The sequence below is a fragment of the Solanum dulcamara genome, chromosome 11 (genome assembly GCF_947179165.1).
Source record: "Solanum dulcamara chromosome 11, daSolDulc1.2, whole genome shotgun sequence".
Taxonomy (NCBI): Eukaryota; Viridiplantae; Streptophyta; class Magnoliopsida; order Solanales; family Solanaceae; genus Solanum; species Solanum dulcamara.
In genome coordinates, this window is record NC_077247.1 from 46,385,335 (window position 1) to 46,393,256 (window position 7,922).

At 40.1% G+C, this 7,922-nt stretch overlaps 1 pseudogene across 1 annotated transcript; it reads right to left on the reverse strand.

Annotated features, from left to right (window-relative positions):
* Nucleotides 1-1,061: 1,061 nt before the first annotated feature.
* LOC129875012 (uncharacterized) lies at nucleotides 1,062-6,659 on the reverse strand (annotated as a pseudogene). The gene is made up of 5 exons (XR_008763045.1): nucleotides 5,872-6,659; nucleotides 4,732-4,967; nucleotides 4,500-4,637; nucleotides 2,379-4,392; nucleotides 1,062-1,647 (listed from the first exon to the last, which is right to left on the reverse strand). The product of XR_008763045.1 is annotated as an uncharacterized LOC129875012 (transcript).
* Between the last annotated feature and the right edge of the window lie 1,263 nt (nucleotides 6,660-7,922).

Here is a 7,922-nt window from a genome sequence, read left to right on the forward strand (position 1 = left end):
TTTTGCCTAATTAGTGAATTTTGATGTTTAGGAGACAATTTACGTAAGATAAATCAGAAATTTGACACGAATTATTCAATTTTAAGGTAAAGAAAAGAGAGAAGCCAAGAAGAAGTAAAAGGTGGATTTTTTTGTATTTTCATTTTTTTCAGATGACTTTGTCATTCTTCACTTCCTTGCTAGCACCCCTTTATTGTCTTTGTTATCCTACTTAAGACAATTTATACTTCAAACTTGATTGGAATAAATTATTATAAACATTATAATCCTAAAATTATAATATCAAAAATAACTTCATCCCCAAATCAAACGAGTCCTAAATTCACTTCAATTATGACTACTTTAAACATAGTAAATGTAGTGCCGTTTGGTGTATTAGGAAAAAAAAAATCCTTTGTCTGTGCACATCACACACACCAAATTATGAATAAGTAAAGATACATGCACAGAAAAAATTACAATTCCAATGTAGCATCCAATGATGCTTATTTCAAGTCCATAATCAGATCTAGACCATCCATTGTGAAAAAAAGGGTAAACATACTGATCGCTGACATATTAATAATATATAATTTTTTAAAAGCTAACATCATCCAATTTTACATTGCTCTCTGCTAGGCAATTGGAGGTAACTAGCAAACTTTAATTTAGTGTTACATTTGATCAGTTTGGTAATATTGTATCACATACTAAAACTAATTTTAGTATACAATCAGACGTTTCTATAAGCGTTATCATAATCATATTATTTGTGGAACCATCATTTATATTATATTACATTATATGTCTCTATAACAACATTTTGTTATAGTAGTCAAACAGTATCGAAATAAATAACATTATAAAGAGGTTTGATTGTATCTCATTTGTTATATATTATGTAAAGCCAATTACATGAGATACCATACTTTCAAAGATAAGTCCTTTTAAAAATAAAATTAGACACACTAAAAAATGAAAAAAGTTGTACTTGGCAATCACCATGCAAGTTTCTTCTTCACAAGGATTTTCAAGAATGTACACAACATAAAACTGAAAACAATATTTTCAAGATTTGAAGATCATGCTACTAGGCAGCCATCAAATATACTGAAAACAATAACATGTATATACATCATGCAATCTAATCATTCTATGTTTCCTTTACCAGAAGCCAGAAACAATTATGATTCACCTCCATACACGTGTATCCTCCTCCACATACACCATTTTCTTTCAAGTATATAAAAAGAAAATGGTTAAAAGACATCCAAGACCACCTTCACCAAAAGCTATAGTGCAGCTGCTGACGAAATGCTTGTGGTGGGTTGAATTTCCGGGCTACATAACTCTCTTTCTAGTTCTGTATTTCCAGAAATTCATATTTTTGCACAAGCAAGATTCATTAAGGAATTGTGTTTGTGGTTTCAGCTAAAAAGTTTGATTCATCAAAATTCTTGGTGTTAGAACCAAAACTGAATTTATTCTTAAGAATGCTGAGAGGCATGATAACAATTATTTAACTCAGAACATTGGAGCAACATGCTTCCTCTTCCATTTCAGAGTTTGGCCCATTTCCTCTGTTTCTTTAGTATTTGTACTCCATGGTAACTTATATTGGGCCATTCTTCTCTTCTTTGCCGCCACTCCCACGGTATCATGAAACCTCTGCAATAAGGAAAAGAAGTATGAAAGTAAATAATAATAGATATTCAACAGAATTTACTTTATACTTAACCTTGTGTGTTGATTAAACTCTCAACTTTTTGATACAAGCAAGCTATCAAGAGTGATCTACCCTATGAGTTCTTTGGCATTTCACTCCCGTGGCATCGTACCTTTCTCTCTAGTATGTGCTCCCTTTGGAAACTCGGAAATAGGAAAACCAGTGAAGACTACGAGATCGAAGAAGATATTTGCATCCTCTCGGTATATTGAAGATTGAAGGGCTCTCGTAAGGAGATTTTGGTCATGAAAAGATATAAACAGGCAGAGAGGGGAATAGCAGATGCTGTAGCAAGATTTGGTATACAGATGATGTGTAGGACTTAACAATTTCCAGGTATTTAGGCCTTTGAGATTCCAGTATCATATTCCTCCCAATATTTTCTCACTCTCCAAAGTACCAATATTACTTTCTTGCTTAGATGTTGCAATTTCGAGTCCTAGATGTTGATGAGGATTTGCATTAAGTCGCTGCAGAATACTAGGGTATAAGAGATGACTAACTTTTACAAAAGGTTTGAAAGAGAAGAAAAATAAGAAGAAATAGGTGAAGTGAGCAAAAGCCAATAGGATTATTAAAATTTTCTTTCTAATGATTTTGACTCCTCCAACAAAACGAATAAATTTGCTTATTACAATTTGAATGTTACAAAACGTAAGATAAGTAGTCGTACCTTGAGGCAGAGGCCTTCATAAACATCACAAATGGGATATTCAGTTGGGCAACAATAATCTGATCCATGACAGCAAACACCATTCTCATAAGGACAACACTGATGACGAAAGCATATGCCAAAGAAATACAACTTACAGCAGCATGTTTGATATTCAGGACAATGATACCAGCCTCCACATTCACTTGGTTTTGGAGAAGGTGGTGGAGGTGGCGGAGGAGGTGGCGGAGGGGATGGTGAAGGAGGTGGTGGGGAGGGCGGAGGTGGCGGAGGAGGTGGCGGAGGGGATGGTGAAGGAGGTGGTGGGGAGGGCGGAGGGGGTGAAGGGGGCGGAGGTGGCGGAGGGGATGGTGAAGGAGGTGGTGGGGAGGGCGGAGGGGGTGAAGGGGGCGGAGGGGATGGCGGAGGAGGTGGAGGAGGGGGTGGCGGAGGGGACGGTGGAGGAGGTGGTGGGGAGGGCGGAGGGGGTGGCGGAGGGGATGGTGGAGGAGGTGGTGGGGAGGGCGGAGGGGGTGAAGGGGGCGGAGGGGATGGCGGAGGAGGTGGAGGAGGGGGGTGGCGGAGGGGACGGTGGAGGAGGTGGTGGGGAGGGCGGAGGGGGTGGCGGAGGGGATGGTGGAGGAGGTGGTGGGGAGGGCGGAGGGGGTGAAGGAGGAGGAGGAGGAGGTGGTGGTGGCGGAGGGGATGGAGGAGGGGGCGGAGGGGACGAAGGAGGAGGTGGTGGGGATGGCGGAGGGGATGGAGGAGGGGGTGGAGGGGACGACGGAGGAGGTGGTGGGGATGGCGGAGGGGATGGAGGAGGAGGCGGTGGTGAATATGGAGGAGGGGGTGGAGGGGACGGCGGAGGAGGTGGTGGGGATGGCGGAGGAGGTGGTGGAGGGGATGGTGGAGGAGGTGGTGGTGAGGGCGAAGGGGATGGTGGAGAAAAAGGCGAAGGGGATGGCAGAGTAGGTGGAGGAGGGGGCGGATGGGATGGTGGAGGAGGTGAAGGAGGTGGTGGGGGCGGAGGGGATGGTGGAGGGGGTGAAAGGAGAAGAGAAGGTGGTGGAGGGGGCGGAGGGGATGGCGAAGGAGGTGGTGGAGGCGGGAGGGAGGGTGGAGGAGGTGATGGAGAGGGTGGAGGGAGTGGAGGGGGCGAAGGGGTTGGTGGAGGAGATGGTGGAGGGGGAGGAGGGGGCGCAGGAGATGGTGGGAAGTTTGGAGGAGGAGAACGGGATGGCGGAGGAGGTGATGGAGGGAGCAAAGGGGACGGTGGAGGAGGTAGTGTAGGGGGCGGAGGGGAAGGTAATGGAGGTGATGGAGGGTATGGTGAAAGAGGTGGTGGAACAACTGGAGACGGATAAGGAGAAGGTGGTGAAACGGTTGGAGATGGATAAGGATATGGTGCAAAAGGTGGCTGAGGGGATGGGAGTGGAGGTGGTGGAGGGAATAATGGAATGGCTGGAGACGGATAAGGAGATGGTGGAGGAGGTGGAGGAACAATCGGAGACGGATAAGGAAATGGTGCAGAAGGTGGAGGAGGGGGCAGAGGGGATGGTGGAGTAGGTGGTGGAGCAGCTGGAGACGGATAAGGAGATGGCTCGAAAGGTGGTGGAGGGGGCAAATACGGATAAGGAGATGGCTCGAAAGGTGGTGGAGGGGGCAGATACAGATAAGGAGATGGTGCAGAAGGTGGAGGGGGAGAAGGGGATGGAGGAGGTGGTGGGACGATTGAAGATGGTGGAGAGGGCAGAGGAAATGGTGGAGGAGGTAGTTGAGCGGCAGGAGACGGATAAGGAGATTGTACAAAAGATATTTCCTTTGTTGGATAAGAAGCCAATGAATTAATAGCACAAACACCATATGGCAAATCACTGTTTCTTCTTATATATCCATACCCCTCCAATCCCCATGATGTACCCCATGAGTTCTTGATTATCCAGTAGTCATCGTCTCCTTTGGAACCATATCCTACTATTAGTACTCCATGGCTCAAGTCATCTGGACTACTAGAGCAACTTCCATCATAGATTCCCTGAATGTTTCCATAATACAAAAGAACAAAGTACACGTCATTTTGGGATTCTGGAGAGAAGAAAGTGCAAATAATTGTGTGAAAAAAGGAGTAACAATTAAGAGTACCCCTTTATATAGCTGAAAATCAGCACTTGTTCCATCGATGCCAACACTGACAGGTTGTTGAGCGACAGCACAAAGAAGGGCAGTTTTCTCTACTGGAACATCTTGGTATCCATCAATTGTTACAACCTTATGGTTCACCTGTTGAGGAACGTTGATCAAGATTTTCTTTCAAAGAAGGATAGTATTTTGAAAATGAATAGAAGATTTGACATGAAATTGATCTGTCATATGCCTTGGTGATATTGCATGCGCCTTGAGAGGCCGTGTATGGGTAATCAGGTTCTGAAGCAATGCCGCCATTATTGATCACCCACTCAAAAGCAGGATCCATATATCCACCATAACAAGCATTATTGGTTGAATTGTCACAATTAACAAGTTCTTGGACAGAAAGGCTAATAAGTTCACCAGTAACTATTGCATTTATTCCCTCTATGGCTCCACATGCTGAAAATGCCCAGCAAGCTCCTGCAAGTGTTTAGTAAAAATCATTACTCCACTAATATAGATTTAAAGACCATGGATCATCTGGATTGCTCCTTAATTGCCGTGAAATTGCAAAGAAGGAAACACCCATAGTAGCAGTATTATTGACCAGCAACTTAAGCCAAAGGAGGGTTCATTTAGACTAAAAATAACTATTTTTGCAGATTGCCTATTCTGCCTTTGATTCTGCTTGTGTCAGGGAACATAATGCTTAGAAGCTACCCAGATGTAAAACATGTACCTGATGTAAGTCAATCCAACTTCGATGTGGCCTCCAACGCTATTTATAAACCACCACAAAGCACAGGTATACGTAGCGCTAAATGCACCAGGACATATACATGAAGATATATTTCTTTAAAACAAAGCAGAAATAGTTTGTTTTGGTTGGATCCTGAGCAAGATTGTAGTCAAGCTTGACGTTTAAAAGAAGGTATTCATATCTTCATTTTCCCTTTTTGTGTTACACAAATAAAGAGAAGGGAGATCCAATAGCACATCTTTCGGGTGGAATCTAGTCATCACTGTTAGAATTTAAATTCTATCATTAGCAAATCAAATTAAAGAAACAACTGCACCATTATGCGCTATAATCTGAGAAAGAAACAGAATTATCAACTGAATTACCCTTTTAATTCCTGTCAATTGAATTTTCAAATCATTCTACTTCCTTTTTTTCTATCCAGAGATCTACTAAATAGAAGCACCATTTGTTTCTCAGTTCTATGCTGTAAACTTCACAACAAGGTAATTTCTACGCGCAACCCTTACTATTCAAGTGTTCAGAAATCAGAACAACTGACTGGCAGATAGAACAGAAAGGAAAGCATCTACCTATTGGTAACATGATCAATTGAAAAGGATAAAAGAACATAAGTGAGCTTACCACATAGGCCTTGGTTCTTGACCTTAGTGACAGCCCCAAGTTTCCTCCAATCCCTCGAACGAGGAGCATCGCAAGAAATTGAAGTTATTTTTTCTTCCACATTCTTCATCTGAATAATCTTTCTCTTGTTAAAGGGTATCTTTATCTTTGAACCATAAACTTCCCTGAACTCTTCATTGCTCATATCAGCAAAATTAGTCAGACCAACAAAATGATCTGAAGCTGACTTCCTTTCTGAGTTCTTTTCCACTATATACTTCACATTCCATCTAAACTTCTCTAACCTCATTTCTTCCTCTTTCTCATCCTTGTAAACTTTCCCATGCTTCTGTTTCCATTCTTGGAAAAGTTGGAAAACTCTTTCATCTGATATGAACTCATTTGATCTGTCTAATATTGAAAAATCACTGGAAATACTATAAACTTGAGATGATAAAGCAGCTAAGATCAGAAAAAGAAAAAAGAGAAGATAGTTTTCTTGTACATTTCTCATTTTTCAGCAACATCAACCATGAACTGATATTGAGGCACTTCAATTTATTTATTTACTAGCAGTACTCTTTTGGAGAAGATGCCTTTTGAGGCTCCCAATCAGTCAATGTCATGACATGATATGAAACAATTGTGGGAACAGTTAGCTGTTGTTCAGACTTCAGAATGAGATTAATAGAATTATTTAAGAAAGAAGAGTCCGGTAGCCGGTAGGTGGGATATTTTAAATTAAAAGCATTTTCTGGTTATTATATTTCAATGAACTGAGCTACTCACAGTTAATTCAAATATATATTGCTTGTCCCCATATACAGCTGGTGACTAAAATAATCTTGAGCATTTGGAAGCTTGGCTGGTAACTTTTTCTATTGTAACGACTCTATCTCATTGATGTGATGCTCAATGATTCAGTCAATTGTTTGACAGAACTCTCTCCATTCTAATGAGGCTTAAGAGGTTCTATGCACTAACGACGCAATAAGATATTTACACAATTACATCACTTAAAAAGTAATTATAAGTTAACTCTTTAAATTAAATTACTGCAATAGTATGAAAATTCTTTACACTGCTATCGTACTATAACTTAAATCTACTTGTAAATTGTAATGGTGCATGTGTTGGTAGGTAAGGAATCAATGAGTAGATTAAATTAAGAGATACTGTCCATGTAAAGCATGAGTTCCTAAAAAAATTTAAAAAGAAAAGCACGTGGTTCAGCTGCTAGCTATGGATAGATCTTGAGCAATTATAAAACAAGTTTAGAGACAACAGCACAGTGAGAAAGAACAAAATATCATTTCACACCAAAGCAGATGGAGATAAATATTGTATGTCTTTTTCAATTGAATCAATTATTAGTTGATTACACATCTTTATGTTCGGTGACCTTTTATATCTTTTCCTGTTTAGAGGACCATGGAAGGTGGAACCTAGTGAAGATTTTTTGAAGATAGCATATAATGTGCACTGATATTTTCCACTGATCAATATTCAAGCCCTACCAAGCCGAGTTTTGATCGAAATCCAATCAAACTAGTCCTATTAAATTTGATCATCAAAAAAATAAATTCAAATTAGCTGTATGATTTGATTTCTTATCAAATTAAAATCAAACAAATAAAGTATCTCCACTCAAAAGTATGTTTCGTAAGAATTGTCAACCTATTATCGAATGCTCAACTACACACTCATACTTCAGGAGGATTCTATCACCCTATTGAACCATTTATTTTATATATTAATTATCATCACTTAAAATATAATTATAAATAACTCAATCTAATAAGAATGGACTGAACCTAAAAGAAATGATAAGTAATTTGTTGTACTAATAAAATAAATTATGTACAACAACGATCCAATAAAATCCCACAACGTGAGTCTGAAAAGGTAAAGTGTACACAGACCTTACTCCTACCAAGGAAAATTCTTTACAATATCATTATATATAACATAAAATTTTCTTATAAATTGTAATGGTGCATGTGTTGGTTGGTAAGGGTTCGACCTGAGATCTAAATCAATGAGTAGATTAAATTAAATTAAGAGATATTATT